The sequence below is a fragment of the Periplaneta americana genome, unplaced genomic scaffold (assembly GCF_040183065.1).
Source record: "Periplaneta americana isolate PAMFEO1 unplaced genomic scaffold, P.americana_PAMFEO1_priV1 scaffold_24, whole genome shotgun sequence".
In the NCBI taxonomy this organism is placed as follows: Eukaryota; Metazoa; Arthropoda; class Insecta; order Blattodea; family Blattidae; genus Periplaneta; species Periplaneta americana.
Window position 1 is genome coordinate 1,511,401 of NW_027185505.1, and position 25,662 is coordinate 1,537,062.

General features: G+C 41.5%; 2 non-coding genes across 2 annotated transcripts; both read right to left on the bottom strand.

Annotated features, from left to right (window-relative positions):
- Positions 1-1,281: 1,281 nt before the first annotated feature.
- Positions 1,282-1,400, bottom strand: LOC138693892 (5S ribosomal RNA). Its single transcript, XR_011330577.1, has one exon. It is a non-coding gene; the product is annotated as a 5S ribosomal RNA (ribosomal RNA).
- A 17,399-nt stretch (positions 1,401-18,799) lies between these two features.
- On the bottom strand, positions 18,800-18,918 carry LOC138693893 (5S ribosomal RNA). The gene has a single exon (XR_011330578.1). It is a non-coding gene; the product is annotated as a 5S ribosomal RNA (ribosomal RNA).
- Between the last annotated feature and the right edge of the window lie 6,744 nt (positions 18,919-25,662).

A 25,662-nucleotide genomic window follows, 5' to 3' on the forward strand; every position in this document is an offset into this window, starting at 1 on the left:
GTCGCTAGAACTACTCAATAACATCACAACTGCTTCAGTGTAATTCTTAATGGTACCCTGTTACTATAAAATTGATTTTATACATATGTGTTTATTTTTTTCATTCACAATTAGAAGCTATTTCAACAGGGCTACTGTAGAAAATGTGCTAACTTCACTAGTAAAGTTTAGTTTACACGTTTGTAAAATTACTCCTTCGTTGTGAAACAAACATATCACTTGTAAAGAGCGCAAAATTTCATTCGTAAAGATTTGATTTCCTTTGTACAGTCCACCTTTACAAACAAAGATTGTGAAACAGAAGTTTACAAACAGAGTTCACAATTTCCAAAGATTGTAAACTTTGTGAAACACCCCACTGGTGAATCAGCACGCCGAGCTCGATCGAAATACAACCAGTTACTATTATTTCCCTATCGTTTTTTGACATTTGATTCCGCGTCCTACCTCTTTCATTCGTTACTAACCAACAACGCCAATAGCAGAAGGTAACGCAAAAACAGTCACCGGTTCCCCGATGCATGGCTTTCTCTCTCAATGTCAACTGAGAGTTAAAAATATTCATTATAATATGCACTTTCCACTCACTCCTCAGAATGTCTTCTTTATTTTTATTTATTTATTTTTTAAGATATGTGAGCTACGTACTGTATGTCTGATGTTTTGCCATCGTACATTCAAATATTTATATTCACTGTACAGTACAGCGAACTGTTTATACTTACTGTACATGCTATAACTACTTCTCCCAACTCCGCTATTGCTATATTTCCTAAACTAAACGCTGATATTGAAATAACGCCTGGTCTGATAATGCAGTCTGTTTAAATTTCTACCGACCAAGTTCTGCCCTTCATCATGGGAAAACAACGAGCTTCTTTAAAGGATACAACTACTAGGACAGAGATATTTTCATTATGGAATTTGTACTACCCACTGAAATGTAGTAACTAATGGGATTTTAATTAGCCATATATGTACAGTATATTACATTCTTTACCTAAAATGTCTCTAACTTCTAGGGAGAGCGCGAGGTACGTTCACAATCCCCTGAATACATATTCCCTTCTTCGAGAAAACGCAGAGAAGTGAACCGTCTCATATGAATATGCTACCAGTCATAAGTTTCAATACGGAGCTGCAAGTACTTAAGAATTATCAATTACTCTACAATTATGCAGCGGCGTCATCATCCAAGCTATAGCTGGAATAGGGAAGGGAACATAATATCCCATAAGTCTTATTAGAACACGCTGGAAATAGTGACGTAAAAAAAAAAATCGCCAACGGCACGTGGTGTTCCCAAGCGGTCACCCATCCAAGTACTGACCACGCCCAATGTTGCTTGACTTCGGTGATCGGACGAGAACCGGTATTTTCAACATGGTATGGCCGTTGCCGATGAAACTGCGTAATCTGTAGGCACTTGAGGACGATGGGATTGGGGTGCACTCGATAAAACCTGCACTCGCTCACACACACACGTAAACTGCCTGCTTAGACTCTGTACCTAAATTACCAAGCTCGTTGGATGTCATTGGGATAGATGATAAATCTATCTATCAACGGCAGTTTGGTTACGTTTCAACGTCACACACTGCTGGATTGACACGGGATTAATAAAACAGCTAGTCGGCATTCTAAGTTAAGCCACAGGTGGATTGTTGTTCAACAGCGGAGCCTCCTTTCAACCACATGGTTGTGGAACTGTAGTCGGATTTTCGACATCATTTTCATGCCATACTACGGAACTTCACACAAACTTCAATTCACTTCTTGCACCGGCGGCTACTACGAATGGACTGAAGCTCGCTACTGACTAGGGGGGGGGGGACATTTGTCTCTTGATGGATTACGTGACAGATATATAAAGTATCAGTCGTATGTTATGAACCCGAGTTTCAATAAAGATAGATTACCCGTATGTCCACAGATTCTCAGTAGTGGCCTGCGGAAGGATTATGCCCGCGGTCGACAAGTTACCTTCTAAGTTGTTTTCCCTCAACAATTAATGCTGCCAAGTGAGTAGGAATGACACCGCGCTCTCATATAAGTCGTACGAAACTATTAAGGAAACGAATTTGCCTCGTGGATCCAAGTCTCCCATGGACTGCCTATAATGTATTATCTATCCTAGAAGTGTTATCGGGGTGATTATTTAAATTTTCACTCGGTGGGAACCGCTGTTGTTCTTCATTCATCTACTCTGTTATGAATAACTTGTGGCCCTTAAAAGGGCCGGTTGCTGATTCCCTAGCAAGCACTCCCGCTTACTTGGAACTAGTGTATTTTGTGACGGCCTTGGTCCCTTCACTGACGGCGTGCTTGGCCAGCTCACCGGGTAGCAGGAGACGGACGGCTGTCTGGATCTCCCGACTGGTGATGGTCGACCGCTTGTTGTAATGCGCGAGCCGCGAAGCTTCCGCGGCGATGCGCTCGAAGATGTCGTTAACGAAGCTGTTCATGATGCTCATAGCCTTTGAACTGATTCCCGTGTCTGGGTGAACTTGTTTCAGAACCTTGTAGATGTAAATGGCGTAGCTCTCCTTCCTCTTGCGCTTCTTCTTCTTATCGCCCTTCGAAATATTCTTCTGGGCCTTGCCGGCCTTCTTGGCAGCCTTTCCGGAAGCTTTGGGGGGCATGGTGCTCGTCTGATGATGAGCCCGGAGGGAGAAAAATATTTAAGTCGCAGGGACAATGCCGTACTGCCTTCCCAGTGCGAGCCAATAGAAACAGCGCAAACGTTTGTGACTTTACGATTGGTCCGCTGTCGATTATTGACGTTGGCGTAAAAGTGAAGGTTACCGTGGGCGAGGCGTCGTTCTTGTAGTTAAACAGCTGCAAGTAGGAGTAGCATCATGTCGGGTCGTGGAAAGGGAGGCAAGGTGAAGGGAAAGTCAAAGTCTCGATCCAGCCGTGCTGGGTTGCAGTTCCCGGTAGGCCGTATCCACCGTCTTTTGCGTAAGGGCAATTACGCAGAGCGAGTTGGTGCCGGTGCGCCAGTCTACCTGGCCGCGGTGATGGAGTACCTGGCGGCCGAAGTTCTCGAGTTGGCTGGCAACGCAGCTCGTGACAACAAGAAGACTAGGATCATTCCTCGTCACTTACAGCTCGCCATTCGCAACGACGAGGAGCTGAACAAACTCCTGTCCGGCGTCACCATCGCCCAGGGTGGTGTGTTGCCCAACATCCAGGCGGTTCTCCTCCCGAAGAAAACCGAGAAGAAGGCTTAAGCCCCTTCTCCGTAAAACGGCCCTTTTAAGGGCCCCACTAACCTCACAAAAGTCAGAAATAGCCAGTATTGTTAATCCTCTCTCACGGCTTCGTAATGTAATTTCATTACGCGTGTCAACTTTCTCTCTCTCTCTATACCGGTGGGCTGATTTAATATCATCATTCTGTAATTTTGTGCTCTGAACGATGTCGTTGTCCCAGGTTCGCACTGAAGTACTTGAAACCGTTGTACATTTACTAGGCTATTGTGTGATAACACATTATACTGATGCATATAGAAAGGTTTCATTATTATTATATAATTTAACACAATACGAATTAAATTAGATGATGATGCCAAAGTACATAGTTGGCTTCGAAATTTATGTAATATATTTCTATCATATTAGAGTAATGGAGATTATCGTGAAAATAATCACAAGTCCCCTTCTTTGGTGCCCATCGTGGTTTTAGACATATACGTTTGAATATACTAGTTTACTTTACTACATACTACGAATGAAACTAATTTTGAATAAGAAATCGATAACTGGTGAACAACTTACGGCGTTATAATAGAGTTCCTAATGCGTTTGTTTGTTGGTGCACATATTGGCCGCACGCGCAGGAACCCCAATACTGAGATGATGACATGACCTTCTCGTAGGAATCGAAGGCTTTGACAATTTGCGTTCGAATTTCCCCTCTCTCTGTCGTTTCGTTCGAACCGAAATGACGCAAGCTATACGTGGAAGTTGTCTGACAGGACGAAGTCCTGTGTTCTGACATGCGATGTGTACCTCTTCTCCCCAGTGTTTACCACACTGGATTCCTATGACCTAAAAGTTGGCATTGCAAAAACGTGGTGATGTGATGTTCAGTATGTGTCAATCCCCTCGGTTCCTTGTTACGGTCTGGTGAGCATTGCCTACCTGCGTTGTCATATTACCCACCAATTCTTCGGACAGTGATTATTGACTTACAGAAGTTTACAGTAACAGGTAACATAATCCGAGGAGCAAGGCTTCACAGAGGAATCCGGTCTTTCCACTTGATATACCAAGCGTTGGGGTCAGACCCATTTGAAAAACGGAGAGGCATTTCTTACAACGTCTTTTGCTGATACTGAAGTGCCCCTACGAAATAAGTTCTGTTTTCCGCACTGGCCTGTTGAGCTAGTGGTCACACAGTAAAGGTGAATTAAATTAATCTCGACAACTACTGCCCTTTTTAGACGGATTTTATGGCCCTGAAAAGGGCCGTTTTGCCGACGGATTCGGCAGCAGACGTGTGTAGGCAGTCTAACCGCCGAACCCGTAGAGAGTCCTCCCCTGCCTCTTCAAGGCGTATACCACGTCCATGGCCGTGACTGTCTTCCGCTTCGCGTGCTCGGTGTATGTTACAGCGTCACGGATTACGTTCTCCAGAAAGACCTTGAGAACACCTCTCGTCTCCTCGTAGATGAGGCCGGAGATACGCTTTACGCCTCCACGTCGGGCGAGACGACGAATGGCCGGCTTCGTGATGCCCTGAATATTATCTCGGAGAACCTTCCTGTGGCGCTTCGCTCCACCTTTGCCAAGACCCTTGCCTCCCTTGCCGCGTCCAGTCATGTTGCTCGTGTGACGAAGGTTAAAAGTGATCTCGACGGCGGGTCATTTTTTGGTTTATATACTAAAACCCGCGGACCAATCACATTACGGAAGGGGCGTGGCTTCTCAACGGGCGAAGACATAAATACCCCTCTTGGGGGATATCCATAATCATGAAGGTGGCACCACTACAAAACAACCCTCCCCCTTCCCTGAATCATCAGAAGACGATGATTGGAAAATAGCCAGTAACAGGAAGAAAAAGACACAAAATACACAGTTCCATCTCCCTCCCACTACTCCCACAACCCCCACCCCCTCTTCTCAGCACCCACGACACGCTCTGAAAATAAGCAGTCATACTATAAATGGCAATAACCCTTTCTTCATTCACCATCTAATACAGGAAAAAGAGCTGATCATAGAGCAACCTAACATGTTCTGGGCACGTAGCACAACCACAACGACGCTCACCTTTGACAGCAAGGCGGATCTCGAAGCCTTTGCCAATAACATCCCCCCCTCGACATTTGGACCAAACGCAGCATACTCTATATCACAAGGACAGACACAACAACAAACCACAACCCGACAGTATGACATAAGCGTCGTCATGAAAGACGTAGCTACTACCGTTCCCCTAGACGCACTGACCGACGCACTGAACGAACAACAATACAACGTAAAACGAATCATACGCATAATCTCCGCACAAACACATAAACCCACAGACATGGTACGAATCTTTGTTGAGGATGTTGACTCATCGACTAGACTACTGACAGGTGTGAGACTATTTGGTCGCAGCTACAGAGTAGAGGCTTCCAGAGAGTTAGTGCGCCACCGACCATGCGCACGATGCGCGCTCTACGGCCATGACATCGCGACCTGCACCAACGCAGCTAGATGCTGGAAGTGTGGAATAGACCCGACGATCTGTAAACACAAACCATCTGACAACCTCAAATACTGTGCTACGTGCACAGACAGCACACACTATACAGGCCAAATGATGTGCCCCCGCTATCCGAAAGCCGTTCCTCCTACATCCACAGCTCCCACACACAGACCCATTTACACTCCCGTTAACCCAACGCCACCCATAATGAAACCGTCACAAATGCCACGCCTGTTCGGAGAGATCCCAAAACAAACAGGAACGAGTCAGCGCTCCTACGCCACAGCAACGGCTTCTCTCCCAAGCAGCCATAGCACGTGCGACATTGCAACGAAAAAACAATCCGCACACACTGGAAAGGTCTTACGCCTACCAACAAACAACACGAAAATGGCTTCCCTCCCACCCCCAAACACCACAGTAATGGCTTCTCTCCCAACTCAACCAACATCCACAAACTCCATCCCCGACGAACCCACGACCTCTAACGCCCCAACAACTACAACCCATCAAAAAGATCTCCATTATCTCACCAAATGTGTGGAACAGTACATTGACGAGAAAATAAACGAACTAGAAGAAAAACTAGTCACGTTCACACTCGCAATGTTCACCACACACACACTACCCACCAAACGCCTCCACCATATTAAAATGGCAAACCAGGCGGCACGCCGAGTCCTTAAAAAGAATATCCGACACCAATTCATTAACAACCAACTCCAAATAACCCTCATCCCCTTCCGGAAAGTGACGTCACTCGTCGAAAACATGGGACTCCACAATGACAATAATAACTAAAATGGACAGATACGAAACCAGACGGAACTTGACTTTACTACACAACAATATACGTAACCTGTATAATAATCGTACCGAATTGACGCACACCATTACAGAACACAACCCCGACATAATAGCACTCAACGAGACGCACCTAAACCCGACAGATAAATTCTCACAGCGAGGTTTTACGGTATTTAGAAAAGACCGCAACCGCCGTGGAGGGGGCGTGGCCATTCTCTGTCGAGATAACCTGCCAGTCTCACTACATAAACAACCCGAAATCTACGACAACATTGAACAAGTGACAATCAAAATTGAAATTAAGAACTTCCCAATCTACGTAACCTCGCTGTATCTTCCGCCAGGGCACCCTTTCCCCATAGATTTTTTCGACCACTTGAACACTTTTCACAAGCTAATATTACTTGGAGACCTTAACGCCAGCCATACCGAATTCGGTGATATATATATCAATGCAGCAGGGCGACGCCTAAGACGATTCTTACATAACTCTAGAATGCTACTCCTAGACGCAGGCCCCACCAGATTTCCAACATCCATAAGACAAATCAATTGGACAGCACCAGACAAAATACTAGTCTCCCCACCTATACAACGCAGAATGACGCAACTAGACGTACTCCCGCCTATGAACTCTGACCACTGCCCTATATTACTAACAATAAATACCCCGAACCACGCACCTACAACGCAGTACATTGCTAAAACCATCTTCAAGTATAACAAGGCAGACTGGGACTCATATAGGGAATACATTAATGACAAATTACCACCTCCACCTGACATCACTAATTCGAACGCTCTAATTAGAGCAGACGATCTGTTACTACAGGTTACGTTGGACGCAAGACTACGGGCCGTGCCACATAAACAATCCAGACAGCATAGACAACGGGAATTACCCCCACAAATTGTACAGTTAATAAAGACTAAGAGACGGGCCCATAGACTATACATGCGACAACACACAGATGACAATCGACGATTATATCGAAGTCTACAGCAAGACGTAAAAGACGCAATCAGACGTTACAACACATATTGCTGGACAGAAATCACCAGGAAACTAGACAATACAAGAAAAGACGACCCCACGAAATTCTGGACACTACTAAAGAAACTCAAGGGTCAATCCAGCATTAACCACCCACTAAAAGATAACAACACGCACATCTATCACACAACACAGAAACTGGACATCTTCAGAGCCCATTTACAGCAAATACACAGCATCCAAGAAAACCCACTATTCGATCAAGTACATTACAATGCAATCACTGAAAACATTAGAGAAAACAACAATCTCTATACACCCACAGAAGCCCCTGCGAACATAGAACACGACAACATACTCACCGCAAACATCACACAACAGGAAGTCACAAACAGCATAAACAGAACTAGAAACACAGCCGCAGGACCTGACACTATACAGAACATTCTCCTAAAACAATACCCACAGAAGGCCATTGAGTTTCTGACGGAAATATATCGGGCGAGCTTTCGCATGGGAATTTTGCCCCCACGTTGGAAGCACGCCCATATATTGCTCTTCCCGAAACCCGGAAAAGACCATACCGACAAGAAAAACTATAGACCAATTAGTCTGACTGCGACAGTCTGTAAAGTATTCGAAAGAATTCTTAACAGACGACTGCAACTCTACATACAAGACAACAATTTACTACCCGACACACAGGCCGGTTTCCGACAAGACACAGACATCGTAGACCAACTCTTAAAGATTATGACACCAGTAGAACACGGCCTGGAAACTCGCAAGACTACGATCATGGTGGCACTGGACACACAACGTGCATTCGACTCGGTTTGGCTAGACGGACTTAGATATAAACTCACGCGACTTGCGCTACCATCACAATTCACGCGGTGGATATCTGACTTCATAAGAGATAGGACGGCCCAAATCAAAATTAATGAACATCTATCAAACGAGATAACCATATTCAGTGGCGTCCCACAAGGCACGGTCCTTTCACCGGCCCTATTCAATCTCTATGTAGCAGATATCCCGATACCACAAGACGACAACGTTAGACTCGGACAATTCGCCGATGACGTCATATACACCTCCACATCCTATAGAATAAATATAGCGAGGCGGCACATCAACTCCACACTACAAACCTTATCAACATGGCTTGGACAGTGGAGACTTGTAGTCAATGCTGATAAATCCCAAGCCATGTTGATTAAGAAACAAAACTGTCCGTTGGGTGCTAGAGCAAGATATCCTGTCCTAATCAATAACACCCCAATTCCATACAAACGAAACATCAAATACCTAGGTGTCACCTTCAATGATAAACTTAATCTCGCAAGTCACATTCATCACCTCCGGAAAAAATTAAAATTTTCAATCCCACTTTTGTACCGCATGGCAGGCAGAGGACCCGAATACCCAGGTTGCAAACCAAAAACCACAATGATGATATATAAAACAATAATCCGCCCTTCTATCCTATATGCATCCCAACTATACACCAGGCTATCCCCTACCCATATGTCACAACTCTGTGCTACTGAAAGACGACTAGCCAGAAAAGCATTCAACCTGCCCCGGAATACCGACAACCAAACCGTATACGACGTCACCAGAATCCAACCAATTTCCCAGTATATCACAGCCAAAAACATCAAATATGTCCACAATGCCCTCGATAGACCTTTTATCCAACATATCTTCCTAAATCCTCCCAATACAAACCCCCCAACCACAGTTGACAATTTACTCCTTCAATATAGAAACCGCCCACCCTAAGAGAGAAACCCTTGCAATGTGTCATACAGCACTGGTATAAGTCCATTACGAACTACCAAAACTGTAGAACTCCCAACCCCACAGCTCCAAAATCCAACCATGTCAGCCATTATATTATAATCAATAATAACTATCCTAAATAATGCCACAGCTGCGGATGCGCCAAGATCGTGAGCCACAACTCCTTTGTCTCTCCTGCGCAAGTTGACAAAATAACAAACTCTATAGAACAAACACCCCGGCCTGAAGAGGGCACATAAGGCCCTAAAACAGGCAGTATCTCTCATTGTAGGGATACTATAACATCACCCCCCCCCCCCAGCGGGGGCGACTGTATTGCGTCAACTTGGGTTGCGAGGACTAAGGAGTAAGCGATGGCACGTACGAAGCAAACTGCGCGTAAGTCCACGGGAGGCAAGGCTCCACGAAAGCAGCTGGCAACGAAGGCCGCTAGGAAGAGCGCACCGGCTACTGGAGGCGTGAAGAAACCCCATCGATACCGCCCTGGTACAGTTGCTCTTCGCGAGATCCGTCGTTACCAGAAGAGCACCGAGCTCCTCATCCGCAAGCTGCCTTTCCAGCGCTTGGTGCGTGAAATCGCTCAGGATTTCAAAACCGACCTCCGTTTCCAGAGCTCAGCCGTAATGGCCTTGCAGGAGGCAAGCGAGGCATACCTCGTCGGTCTCTTCGAGGATACCAACCTTTGCGCCATCCACGCCAAGCGCGTGACCATTATGCCCAAGGATATTCAGCTGGCTAGGCGCATCCGCGGCGAGAGGGCTTGAATTAACAAAGGTACTCCTGCCCGCAAAAAGGCCCTTTTCAGGGCCACTAGTTATTTCTCGGAAGAGCCGGTTGTACCGTACTCCAGGTCTCGTTCCTACTACCCTCAGTTCAAGGTCACCTCAATAATATAAATGGTTTCTCCCTTTCCATTCCTCACCGTATCAGCATTTTCCCACAGCCTGTTTGACAAATATCGCAATGTATCCTATAGGTTAATAAACAATTTTTTAATAGAACGATGGATAACAAAGTTTCTTAGGAAAATTAAAAAAAAATTTCACAGTTCTATAATATTGCACATTATATATATTTACCAAATTAAGGGTTAACGCCGCCGGGACGAGTGATCCTCCGTCCGACCGATCACAAGCGCCAAGGCTCAAAGTGGTCCAGAAAGCAAATCTAGCTGGACTAAAAATGTGACATATTTCCATGAAACTTCGCACTATAGTCACTACTGTATAAGAGGAGAAACTACCCCTTTATAGACGATGCGTTTTGACAAAAATTAGTGACTTGTCTCATATATAATATATTGTTTTAATGAAACTTTACACAGTACTTACATGTAGCTCGTTTATACTATATTGGATACAAAATGTGATTATGATTGTATAAGAGTAGCTACTTGTCTCCTATCTAACATTTTTTACTTTCACGAAACTATAACTGTGACTCATTATTTTCGATAGTACAGACGTGGTCTGCTTAGGAAAGGACAAGCGGAAGACTGTGACCTTTGTGACCTCGGGTGGGTATTACGATAACATTTATAACCGTCACCCTGATAAGCATCCGAGCAGCTTATTTCAAAAAGGAGTTTGAATACAAACAATTCCTTCAATCTACTACGATTATTACAATAACTGATTTCATTAATCTCCTCTCTTCTTTAGCAAAATATAAATTACCTTCAATTGGTCGATTCAGCAAACTTGTTCATAAAACTTATCGCTATTGCGTCACGTTTCGCAATTTTTCTAAAGTAAAAACAAAAACACGAACAAACGCCTACTCCTTTAACCTCATCGCTCTCTTATCTCTAGAATCCCGGGGGGTTGAGAACCTGAATTCTCTGTGGTGTGAAACAAAGCAACCCGCAGGAGCAATGACACGTTCAATTGTCCTAATAATAGAAAAAAAATTACACGTCATTTAGTGTATTCAGAACATTTTTACAGGACCGTGTAGGATATTCACTCTCCTGTCGAATAGTTTCGGCGGCTGGTAGGCGATACGCATTAATTAAAATAATACTTGCGTACCTTGTTCAGGACAGTGACTGTGCTACTTTCTTTCTTTCTTTCTTTCTTTCTTTCTTTCTTTCTTTCTTTCTTTCCTTTATTTGTAGCTTATTGATGACACCAGATGCCATAACGGAAATGCCGTGATGGTATGTTTGTTTAATATTCAAAATCAAGTGACAGACGCTATTTGACTTTGCGGTGGAGGGGATAGGGACCTGATCTCGGATGTTCCGAGAGATGCCGGCGCACAGTTGTCCAGAACGCAAAACTATGTAAGAAAATCAACTTCATCATAACCGAAGTTTAAGTAATATCTAGGCTTAAACAAAAGCTAGGCATTGTGCACAACAGCATACAAAACATCAATATCAGTAAGAGGTGGGACAAAACATGAGTTTTTTTTTTAAAGTCACGCTCTTCAGTTGATTTTTGTTCGTGGGGTCAGTGGCTGTTTTATACTGTTAAACCTTCCCTTATGGAGGTCATAGGACAAGATGTGTACTTTCATTTAATACGCGAAAAGCAATCTATAATACGTTAGCATTCATTTAATTGGCACGTTTACTGAGATTTGTGCAACTAGTTTTTTTTTTTTTTTTTTTTTTTACGACATATTTAACAGGCTGTGCATTACAAGTAAACCTGAGTTAACTTTCAATTCTTCTACCCACACATTAATCAAATATTAAACTCTATACGGCTTAAAATTTAGCTGCTACATCCTGCAAACTTAGATGTTATATTCATCTCTTGGTGGCGCTTTACGAATTCGACAGCAGCCACTTTTCAGAGTCTGGATGAAGGAGCTTAATTTCTCCAAGAAAAATTCAACACTTCTTGAACATATAATGAACAACTAAATTATGGAGTATATCCATGAATCTAGCATTTTGTTACCAACTGCGAAAAATATGGCAGGCTAGTCATCTTTTAGGAGCATAATTTCTATTAAAACATTAAAAATTATCAGAAAAACTAATTTTTCCCTAATTCCCTAATTACACGAGCATAATTCGTTTTTGCATAGATGCGTATAAAATTTCATGGAAATATGTTACATAGGGGAGAAATTATTAACTCTGTATAAATGTAGCCTCTAAACACAAGAAGTAGATTCCCATATAAAAACCATTATCTGAATTTATGCTACCTGTAACTATACTGTGTGAAATATAATGTAAATATTTCAGTTAAGATAGAAATTATTAATTTAGTCTATAAAGCACTTCCGATACAACTCTTCACACAATAATAATAATAATAATAATAATAATAATAATAATAATAATAATAATAATAATAATAATAATAATAAATAATTCTGAGCTTCAGTGCAAGAACTCTTTAACCCTCACACAGCTTGTTCTGAGAAAAATCAGTATTAAAGAAATTTATACACATTAAACAAATTGTAATGCTATATGTTGTCATGTCTCTTCTATCCCTCACGTGGAAACTTAGGCTTACACAGCAGCAAGAATAAGATAACAACGTTATTATCATCTGTCCTTTTATGGCTATACAGTTTTTGCAGTGAACTACAGAATTATTAACTATTATTATTACAGACCTGTTATTTTTTTCACTTTTTTCACACACACACACACACACACACACACACACACACACACACACACATCTATTATACTAAACATAAACCCACAAGAGAAAACAATACTTGTATTAACTGTAAACATTTTTCTTCCTTTCTTTATTTTTAGCAGAATCCTCCATTTCACCCTTTATCTCACTAGATGCGCTTCCCGCAGACATTCTTCATTATATGTTTCACACACCACTTCGTAACACTTGCAGCGGTTGACTTTTGTTTTCTTGTCTTTTTCTCTAGGGTATATTGTACATAGTGCTCGGTATCGGTGCTCGTTCACGTGATATTTTACCTTTGTTTTTCTTGCTAACTCCTGCCAATTTTTCTGATATTTCCCGTAGTTGATTGGTCAAGTACTGCGGATTGATTCCCGGTTATAACAAACACACCTACACTACATTCCAATGATTTCTGACTCGTTACTGCACATTTTAGAAACACTGTACGAAAGCACACACAGTCTCTCGTAAATCAACAGGTTACAACAGAGACTTACACTTGCAAACGCGTGGGGATTTCAGAAAATTTCTTACTATTTCAGTACCTTTAACTGTACAACAGATTTTGTTTTCTCGAAAAAGAAAGGTCAACGTTACTATTGACAAAAGACAGAAACGTACGATTACAATACCTTTATTTTAAACAATCTTAGAGGTGGTCTGGGAATTCCTAAACTCACCACGCGACTACTTAACCCTAGACAGGTAATCATCACTGTACTCATGTTAAAGGTAAGCATTCGTAATTTTTACTACTCACATTTTAATTAACTGAAATCAACTCAATATCACACATTTAACAACTTTTACACATTTCGTAGCCATTAGTGTTCATTTAATTTTAAGTTTGTCATAAAGTCTTTACGTTCATGTTATTGTCCTATTTACAATTAGTGCAAACAACAGCGCGATGTTCTCTGCAGAACCCCTTTTTGCAAAGTCCACAAAATGTTGTCATCATTCTCCTCTTCTTTGCAGGACATTTATAGCAAACAGTACGTTCACCATCTGGCTGCATTACCTGGCATTGTTGTTGCACAGCAATGTTCAGATGTTCTTCAATTGTTGCCCGCAGAGATCGGTGTAAAGTAGGACGTGCAAAGCGGTGCTGCATCCACGGTTTTGTCAGCTCTTCACACAATTGGAAAATGAATTGTTTTCTTGATATTGTTTTCTGAGTTCTTCTAACTATAAATTATCCATGAATTTATACTTGCAATATTTAGCATGTTGTAAAATATTGCTAGTGGCCAGCGCCTCGTCTTTCTATTGCAGGAAAGATTGTGGCACATTTGACATAGTGTATCTACACCACCTTTAGTCCCATTGTAAATAATAATAATAATAATAATAATAATAATAATAATAATAATAATAATAATAATAATAATAATAATAAAGGCTTTACATATAACGTGTTGCTTACTGTTGTCATTGCAGTCCACGTCGGTGGGGGTGGGGGGGTTTCTTTCTCCTCCTCCTTCCTCTAGAAAGAGCAGTTACCAGGGTCTAAGGAAGTGAATGCCCTTTTCTTTCTGGGCTCATCCCTACATTTGTCTTAGCTCCTTAGGGAAAACCACGGAAAACCCTCAGGCTTGCGAATAGACTGAATGAATGAGAGGAGAAACTTTAAAGGTACGTGAAAACACGTCCATGCAAGGGAGTTGGGACTGTGAAAAATTGAATATGTGAAATCCAAGACTGTATTTGCCAGGCGAGCAAAGAAGAAGAAGAAGAAGAAAGGCTTACGTATGACGTGTGGCTTACTGTTGTCATTGCAGTCCGCGTCGGCCAGCGGTGGGAGGGGGGGGGTCAATATACCTGCACATATCAGTTCAAATTATAAAAACCTCTTAATGCTACTGCGGTACTATTCCATTGCCGAACACAATATGAAGAAATTAGCAGATCCCTGAACTGAACTCTTATTACTCTGAAATTACCGCGCAGTACAATTATAGCTATGACGCATTGCAAGCGTTAGTCACCATATCGATTTGCTAAGCAAATTTTATCCCTTTAGAGCATGTCCCCCCCCCCCTCCTCCTCCATATCAGCCAACAACATACTGGATGAAGAAGACTCCTGCAAAAGGGACGAATTAAGATTTAATTTTATTTTAATGATAGACTAACATTGCAAAGTTCCAAAATAATTTTTTGCATTCCTTCATTACACTAGTCGTACAAAATTGCGGTCGTATCTCGTACTATCTATACTAATAATAAATCTGTAGCCGAAATTTTTCTGGTAAGTTTCGATTTTCCAAAAGTAATTGGTCCTAACATATATAATTAACCACCCTGAAACCGAAAATCGCATTTTTGAAAATTTTGTTTGTATGTCTGTCTGTATGTTTGTTACCTTTTCACGCGATAATGGCTGAACCGATTTATATGAAAACTGGAATATAAATTAAGTTTGTTGTAACTTAGATTTTAGGCTATATGGCATTCGAAATACTTTATTTAAAAGGGGGGTTATAAGGGGGCCTTAATTAAATAAATCGAAATATCTCGCTTATTATTGATATTTGAGAAAAAATGTTACATAACAGATGTTCCTTTAAAAATGATTTCCGTTAAGTTTTATTTTTTTACAACATTTTGATAGGACTGATATTTAATGAGATAAATGAGTTTTAAAATTAAAATAACGCTATCTAAGACGGTGCAATGAATTAAGAACAAATGACTTCGTCTATAAGGGGCCTTGGACAACAACAATCGAAACAGGGGCCTTGGACATCAACAAACAATCGAAAGCTATTAAACATAGCCTACAGGGAATGTTTCTGTGTTTGTATGAAGTAATATCACAAGCTCGTAAATTAACTGATTTGTATAATTAGTTATTATTTCACCATTGGAAACTGTAGTTTCTCTAGATGGACATAATGCTATAATGTTATTACAGTAACGTCTGAGTAAATCGAGGACAGGTAAGATTAAAATAGCTTCTTATGCACAGAAAATTTGATAGGCTATTTTGTACATTCGTTTTCTGTATTTCTTAAAATAATATTTATGTACACGCATTTTAATCTCAGAGAATTAACGAACAACGAGAGTGTATTGATTTAGTATGCAGTAATAGTACTTTAGCTTGGCAATCCATTATTTTAATAATTCATATTTTAACTATGCTCAATTGAATCGTGTTAAAATACATAAAATATATATGCAATAAATGCAGTGCTAAAAAAAAATTGGGTAATATGCGAAGCAGATTATCTTGCGCTGTTGTAAAAGTTGTTCCATGGATCAGTCGTCCTATTTTAATTATGTAATTACTTTATATTTATTTCTAACAGGTGGAGCGGAGCGAACGGGTACGGCTAGCTAACAATAAGTGAGAACTTACAATACAACAACGACAACAACAACAACAGCTGATAATCTGAAAGGGAACATAGTAATTTGGGGTGAATTAAAATGCAGCTTCCATTCGTTTAAAATTTCTTTAAATTTTAACTAAATATTAATGTAGATATTACCTCTAAAGGTAAATGGGGGCATGTTTCACAACGCTAACAAATTACAAATTAACAATATACAATTAACAACGGAAATATTACATATGCTTGTTAACTGTGTTTCACAATGCAATCTTATTCACTTGTATGTTTTAACGAACTTTACAAAATCGGCGAAACAAACTTACAAATACGCATAATTGGTTGAACAAAATCGCCAACGACAGTTTACAAAAATCACTAAGGATCAGAGGTAAAGTAGCTGTAATTTTAGAACTATCGATGGACATGTTTATATTTTTTTATATATATTTTATTTAGATTTTGCTACATCGGCGACAACGGAGTTTCGCGGCATGCAATTGGTCGAGCATACCAATGCATTAATTAGCCTACGACTTAACTGACGAAAGTTAGCGCGAAATTCATTCAAATAATTGATAAATAATGGATTTGACCCACGTAGTTATATGCAGTTGATAGAGCAGCTAACATGTCCATCCATTAAAATCAACTTCGCTCTCTGCTGGTCCATCAGTATATTTTATTGTTTCATCCATAACCTCGCCAACATTAGGGAACCCAGCAGGAGGAGCATAAAAATCCTTTGCCCGAGTAAGCACATTCGGTGATCAATAACCCGCCTCGAGTTTTTTCAATCTTGTAACAACATCAACTACCATGTGTGAACTTTTGCACACTGTAATCTTATAAATTCCGTTCTTATCTGCTAACGCAGGGAACTGAGAGCTACTATGCAACCAATGCAGTTCTCGCTTTGTGGTTAGGGCACCACTTTTCCCTTTCAGATGTTGCATGTGATGTCCCATATCTTGTAGGAGAGATTACAGCGAAATGGGATTCGGAACGACTTCAGAATACTGCGTAAGTAATGCCGACATTGCATTATTAAGTGATTGGTTTTCGGTGCAAAGTTTTTCTTCTTTAAGTGCGAGTATTTATTAAATACGTTCCTCGTATATAAGAACTAACGCGGTATTCTGAAGTATAGCGCGGGATTCATTCGAAACCTTTCATTAATATTCGTACAATGATACGAACGTGGCCGGAAAATTCTACGTTAGGCCTAAATGCAAAATCTTCGTCTGAGTCGCTAGAACTACTCAATAACATCACAACTGCTTCAGTGTAATTCTTAATGGTACCCTGTTACTATAAAATTGATTTTATACATATGTGTTTATTTTTTTCATTCACAATTAGAAGCTATTTCAACAGGGCTACTGTAGAAAATGTGCTAACTTCACTAGTAAAGTTTAGTTTACACGTTTGTAAAATTACTCCTTCGTTGTGAAACAAACATATCACTTGTAAAGAGCGCAAAATTTCATTCGTAAAGATTTGATTTCCTTTGTACAGTCCACCTTTACAAACAAAGATTGTGAAACAGAAGTTTACAAACAGAGTTCACAATTTCCAAAGATTGTAAACTTTGTGAAACACCCCACTGGTGAATCAGCACGCCGAGCTCGATCGAAATACAACCAGTTACTATTATTTCCCTATCGTTTTTTGACATTTGATTCCGCGTCCTACCTCTTTCATTCGTTACTAACCAACAACGCCAATAGCAGAAGGTAACGCAAAAACAGTCACCGGTTCCCCGATGCATGGCTTTCTCTCTCAATGTCAACTGAGAGTTAAAAATATTCATTATAATATGCACTTTCCACTCACTCCTCAGAATGTCTTCTTTATTTTTATTTATTTATTTTTTAAGATATGTGAGCTACGTACTGTATGTCTGATGTTTTGCCATCGTACATTCAAATATTTATATTCACTGTACAGTACAGCGAACTGTTTATACTTACTGTACATGCTATAACTACTTCTCCCAACTCCGCTATTGCTATATTTCCTAAACTAAACGCTGATATTGAAATAACGCCTGGTCTGATAATGCAGTCTGTTTAAATTTCTACCGACCAAGTTCTGCCCTTCATCATGGGAAAACAACGAGCTTCTTTAAAGGATACAACTACTAGGACAGAGATATTTTCATTATGGAATTTGTACTACCCACTGAAATGTAGTAACTAATGGGATTTTAATTAGCCATATATGTACAGTATATTACATTCTTTACCTAAAATGTCTCTAACTTCTAGGGAGAGCGCGAGGTACGTTCACAATCCCCTGAATACATATTCCCTTCTTCGAGAAAACGCAGAGAAGTGAACCGTCTCATATGAATATGCTACCAGTCATAAGTTTCAATACGGAGCTGCAAGTACTTAAGAATTATCAATTACTCTACAATTATGCAGCGGCGTCATCATCCAAGCTATAGCTGGAATAGGGAAGGGAACATAATATCCCATAAGTCTTATTAGAACACGCTGGAAATAGTGACGTAAAAAAAAAAATCGCCAACGGCACGTGGTGTTCCCAAGCGGTCACCCATCCAAGTACTGACCACGCCCAATGTTGCTTGACTTCGGTGATCGGACGAGAACCGGTATTTTCAACATGGTATGGCCGTTGCCGATGAAACTGCGTAATCTGTAGGCACTTGAGGACGATGGGATTGGGGTGCACTCGATAAAACCTGCACTCGCTCACACACACACGTAAACTGCCTGCTTAGACTCTGTACCTAAATTACCAAGCTCGTTGGATGTCATTGGGATAGATGATAAATCTATCTATCAACGGCAGTTTGGTTACGTTTCAACGTCACACACTGCTGGATTGACACGGGATTAATAAAACAGCTAGTCGGCATTCTAAGTTAAGCCACAGGTGGATTGTTGTTCAACAGCGGAGCCTCCTTTCAACCACATGGTTGTGGAACTGTAGTCGGATTTTCGACATCATTTTCATGCCATACTACGGAACTTCACACAAACTTCAATTCACTTCTTGCACCGGCGGCTACTACGAATGGACTGAAGCTCGCTACTGACTAGGGGGGGGGGGACATTTGTCTCTTGATGGATTACGTGACAGATATATAAAGTATCAGTCGTATGTTATGAACCCGAGTTTCAATAAAGATAGATTACCCGTATGTCCACAGATTCTCAGTAGTGGCCTGCGGAAGGATTATGCCCGCGGTCGACAAGTTACCTTCTAAGTTGTTTTCCCTCAACAATTAATGCTGCCAAGTGAGTAGGAATGACACCGCGCTCTCATATAAGTCGTACGAAACTATTAAGGAAACGAATTTGCCTCGTGGATCCAAGTCTCCCATGGACTGCCTATAATGTATTATCTATCCTAGAAGTGTTATCGGGGTGATTATTTAAATTTTCACTCGGTGGGAACCGCTGTTGTTCTTCATTCATCTACTCTGTTATGAATAACTTGTGGCCCTTAAAAGGGCCGGTTGCTGATTCCCTAGCAAGCACTCCCGCTTACTTGGAACTAGTGTATTTTGTGACGGCCTTGGTCCCTTCACTGACGGCGTGCTTGGCCAGCTCACCGGGTAGCAGGAGACGGACGGCTGTCTGGATCTCCCGACTGGTGATGGTCGACCGCTTGTTGTAATGCGCGAGCCGCGAAGCTTCCGCGGCGATGCGCTCGAAGATGTCGTTAACGAAGCTGTTCATGATGCTCATAGCCTTTGAACTGATTCCCGTGTCTGGGTGAACTTGTTTCAGAACCTTGTAGATGTAAATGGCGTAGCTCTCCTTCCTCTTGCGCTTCTTCTTCTTATCGCCCTTCGAAATATTCTTCTGGGCCTTGCCGGCCTTCTTGGCAGCCTTTCCGGAAGCTTTGGGGGGCATGGTGCTCGTCTGATGATGAGCCCGGAGGGAGAAAAATATTTAAGTCGCAGGGACAATGCCGTACTGCCTTCCCAGTGCGAGCCAATAGAAACAGCGCAAACGTTTGTGACTTTACGATTGGTCCGCTGTCGATTATTGACGTTGGCGTAAAAGTGAAGGTTACCGTGGGCGAGGCGTCGTTCTTGTAGTTAAACAGCTGCAAGTAGGAGTAGCATCATGTCGGGTCGTGGAAAGGGAGGCAAGGTGAAGGGAAAGTCAAAGTCTCGATCCAGCCGTGCTGGGTTGCAGTTCCCGGTAGGCCGTATCCACCGTCTTTTGCGTAAGGGCAATTACGCAGAGCGAGTTGGTGCCGGTGCGCCAGTCTACCTGGCCGCGGTGATGGAGTACCTGGCGGCCGAAGTTCTCGAGTTGGCTGGCAACGCAGCTCGTGACAACAAGAAGACTAGGATCATTCCTCGTCACTTACAGCTCGCCATTCGCAACGACGAGGAGCTGAACAAACTCCTGTCCGGCGTCACCATCGCCCAGGGTGGTGTGTTGCCCAACATCCAGGCGGTTCTCCTCCCGAAGAAAACCGAGAAGAAGGCTTAAGCCCCTTCTCCGTAAAACGGCCCTTTTAAGGGCCCCACTAACCTCACAAAAGTCAGAAATAGCCAGTATTGTTAATCCTCTCTCACGGCTTCGTAATGTAATTTCATTACGCGTGTCAACTTTCTCTCTCTCTCTATACCGGTGGGCTGATTTAATATCATCATTCTGTAATTTTGTGCTCTGAACGATGTCGTTGTCCCAGGTTCGCACTGAAGTACTTGAAACCGTTGTACATTTACTAGGCTATTGTGTGATAACACATTATACTGATGCATATAGAAAGGTTTCATTATTATTATATAATTTAACACAATACGAATTAAATTAGATGATGATGCCAAAGTACATAGTTGGCTTCGAAATTTATGTAATATATTTCTATCATATTAGAGTAATGGAGATTATCGTGAAAATAATCACAAGTCCCCTTCTTTGGTGCCCATCGTGGTTTTAGACATATACGTTTGAATATACTAGTTTACTTTACTACATACTACGAATGAAACTAATTTTGAATAAGAAATCGATAACTGGTGAACAACTTACGGCGTTATAATAGAGTTCCTAATGCGTTTGTTTGTTGGTGCACATATTGGCCGCACGCGCAGGAACCCCAATACTGAGATGATGACATGACCTTCTCGTAGGAATCGAAGGCTTTGACAATTTGCGTTCGAATTTCCCCTCTCTCTGTCGTTTCGTTCGAACCGAAATGACGCAAGCTATACGTGGAAGTTGTCTGACAGGACGAAGTCCTGTGTTCTGACATGCGATGTGTACCTCTTCTCCCCAGTGTTTACCACACTGGATTCCTATGACCTAAAAGTTGGCATTGCAAAAACGTGGTGATGTGATGTTCAGTATGTGTCAATCCCCTCGGTTCCTTGTTACGGTCTGGTGAGCATTGCCTACCTGCGTTGTCATATTACCCACCAATTCTTCGGACAGTGATTATTGACTTACAGAAGTTTACAGTAACAGGTAACATAATCCGAGGAGCAAGGCTTCACAGAGGAATCCGGTCTTTCCACTTGATATACCAAGCGTTGGGGTCAGACCCATTTGAAAAACGGAGAGGCATTTCTTACAACGTCTTTTGCTGATACTGAAGTGCCCCTACGAAATAAGTTCTGTTTTCCGCACTGGCCTGTTGAGCTAGTGGTCACACAGTAAAGGTGAATTAAATTAATCTCGACAACTACTGCCCTTTTTAGACGGATTTTATGGCCCTGAAAAGGGCCGTTTTGCCGACGGATTCGGCAGCAGACGTGTGTAGGCAGTCTAACCGCCGAACCCGTAGAGAGTCCTCCCCTGCCTCTTCAAGGCGTATACCACGTCCATGGCCGTGACTGTCTTCCGCTTCGCGTGCTCGGTGTATGTTACAGCGTCACGGATTACGTTCTCCAGAAAGACCTTGAGAACACCTCTCGTCTCCTCGTAGATGAGGCCGGAGATACGCTTTACGCCTCCACGTCGGGCGAGACGACGAATGGCCGGCTTCGTGATGCCCTGAATATTATCTCGGAGAACCTTCCTGTGGCGCTTCGCTCCACCTTTGCCAAGACCCTTGCCTCCCTTGCCGCGTCCAGTCATGTTGCTCGTGTGACGAAGGTTAAAAGTGATCTCGACGGCGGGTCATTTTTTGGTTTATATACTAAAACCCGCGGACCAATCACATTACGGAAGGGGCGTGGCTTCTCAACGGGCGAAGACATAAATACCCCTCTTGGGGGCAGCGGGGGCGACTGTATTGCGTCAACTTGGGTTGCGAGGACTAAGGAGTAAGCGATGGCACGTACGAAGCAAACTGCGCGTAAGTCCACGGGAGGCAAGGCTCCACGAAAGCAGCTGGCAACGAAGGCCGCTAGGAAGAGCGCACCGGCTACTGGAGGCGTGAAGAAACCCCATCGATACCGCCCTGGTACAGTTGCTCTTCGCGAGATCCGTCGTTACCAGAAGAGCACCGAGCTCCTCATCCGCAAGCTGCCTTTCCAGCGCTTGGTGCGTGAAATCGCTCAGGATTTCAAAACCGACCTCCGTTTCCAGAGCTCAGCCGTAATGGCCTTGCAGGAGGCAAGCGAGGCATACCTCGTCGGTCTCTTCGAGGATACCAACCTTTGCGCCATCCACGCCAAGCGCGTGACCATTATGCCCAAGGATATTCAGCTGGCTAGGCGCATCCGCGGCGAGAGGGCTTGAATTAACAAAGGTACTCCTGCCCGCAAAAAGGCCCTTTTCAGGGCCACTAGTTATTTCTCGGAAGAGCCGGTTGTACCGTACTCCAGGTCTCGTTCCTACTACCCTCAGTTCAAGGTCACCTCAATAATATAAATGGTTTCTCCCTTTCCATTCCTCACCGTATCAGCATTTTCCCACAGCCTGTTTGACAAATATCGCAATGTATCCTATAGGTTAATAAACAATTTTTTAATAGAACGATGGATAACAAAGTTTCTTAGGAAAATTAAAAAAAAATTTCACAGTTCTATAATATTGCACATTATATATATTTACCAAATTAAGGGTTAACGCCGCCGGGACGAGTGATCCTCCGTCCGACCGATCACAAGCGCCAAGGCTCAAAGTGGTCCAGAAAGCAAATCTAGCTGGACTAAAAATGTGACATATTTCCATGAAACTTCGCACTATAGTCACTACTGTATAAGAGGAGAAACTACCCCTTTATAGACGATGCGTTTTGACAAAAATTAGTGACTTGTCTCATATATAATATATTGTTTTAATGAAACTTTACACAGTACTTACATGTAGCTCGTTTATACTATATTGGATACAAAATGTGATTATGATTGTATAAGAGTAGCTACTTGTCTCCTATCTAACATTTTTTACTTTCACGAAACTATAACTGTGACTCATTATTTTCGATAGTACAGACGTGGTCTGCTTAGGAAAGGACAAGCGGAAGACTGTGACCTTTGTGACCTCGGGTGGGTATTACGATAACATTTATAACCGTCACCCTGATAAGCATCCGAGCAGCTTATTTCAAAAAGGAGTTTGAATACAAACAATTCCTTCAATCTACTACGATTATTACAATAACTGATTTCATTAATCTCCTCTCTTCTTTAGCAAAATATAAATTACCTTCAATTGGTCGATTCAGCAAACTTGTTCATAAAACTTATCGCTATTGCGTCACGTTTCGCAATTTTTCTAAAGTAAAAACAAAAACACGAACAAACGCCTACTCCTTTAACCTCATCGCTCTCTTATCTCTAGAATCCCGGGGGGTTGAGAACCTGAATTCTCTGTGGTGTGAAACAAAGCAACCCGCAGGAGCAATGACACGTTCAATTGTCCTAATAATAGAAAAAAAATTACACGTCATTTAGTGTATTCAGAACATTTTTACAGGACCGTGTAGGATATTCACTCTCCTGTCGAATAGTTTCGGCGGCTGGTAGGCGATACGCATTAATTAAAATAATACTTGCGTACCTTGTTCAGGACAGTGACTGTGCTACTTTCTTTCTTTCTTTCTTTCTTTCTTTCTTTCTTTCTTTCTTTCTTTCCTTTATTTGTAGCTTATTGATGACACCAGATGCCATAACGGAAATGCCGTGATGGTATGTTTGTTTAATATTCAAAATCAAGTGACAGACGCTATTTGACTTTGCGGTGGAGGGGATAGGGACCTGATCTCGGATGTTCCGAGAGATGCCGGCGCACAGTTGTCCAGAACGCAAAACTATGTAAGAAAATCAACTTCATCATAACCGAAGTTTAAGTAATATCTAGGCTTAAACAAAAGCTAGGCATTGTGCACAACAGCATACAAAACATCAATATCAGTAAGAGGTGGGACAAAACATGAGTTTTTTTTTTAAAGTCACGCTCTTCAGTTGACTTTTGTTCGTGGGGTCAGTGGCTGTTTTATACTGTTAAACCTTCCCTTATGGAGGTCATAGGACAAGATGTGTACTTTCATTTAATACGCGAAAAGCAATCTATAATACGTTAGCATTCATTTAATTGGCACGTTTACTGAGATTTGTGCAACTAGTTTTTTTTTTTTTTTTTTTTTTACGACATATTTAACAGGCTGTGCATTACAAGTAAACCTGAGTTAACTTTCAATTCTTCTACCCACACATTAATCAAATATTAAACTCTATACGGCTTAAAATTTAGCTGCTACATCCTGCAAACTTAGATGTTATATTCATCTCTTGGTGGCGCTTTACGAATTCGACAGCAGCCACTTTTCAGAGTCTGGATGAAGGAGCTTAATTTCTCCAAGAAAAATTCAACACTTCTTGAACATATAATGAACAACTAAATTATGGAGTATATCCATGAATCTAGCATTTTGTTACCAACTGCGAAAAATATGGCAGGCTAGTCATCTTTTAGGAGCATAATTTCTATTAAAACATTAAAAATTATCAGAAAAACTAATTTTTCCCTAATTCCCTAATTACACGAGCATAATTCGTTTTTGCATAGATGCGTATAAAATTTCATGGAAATATGTTACATAGGGGAGAAATTATTAACTCTGTATAAATGTAGCCTCTAAACACAAGAAGTAGATTCCCATATAAAAACCATTATCTGAATTTATGCTACCTGTAACTATACTGTGTGAAATATAATGTAAATATTTCAGTTAAGATAGAAATTATTAATTTAGTCTATAAAGCACTTCCGATACAACTCTTCACACAATAATAATAATAATAATAATAATAATAATAATAATAATAATAATAATAATAATAATAATAATAATAAATAATTCTGAGCTTCAGTGCAAGAACTCTTTAACCCTCACACAGCTTGTTCTGAGAAAAATCAGTATTAAAGAAATTTATACACATTAAACAAATTGTAATGCTATATGTTGTCATGTCTCTTCTATCCCTCACGTGGAAACTTAGGCTT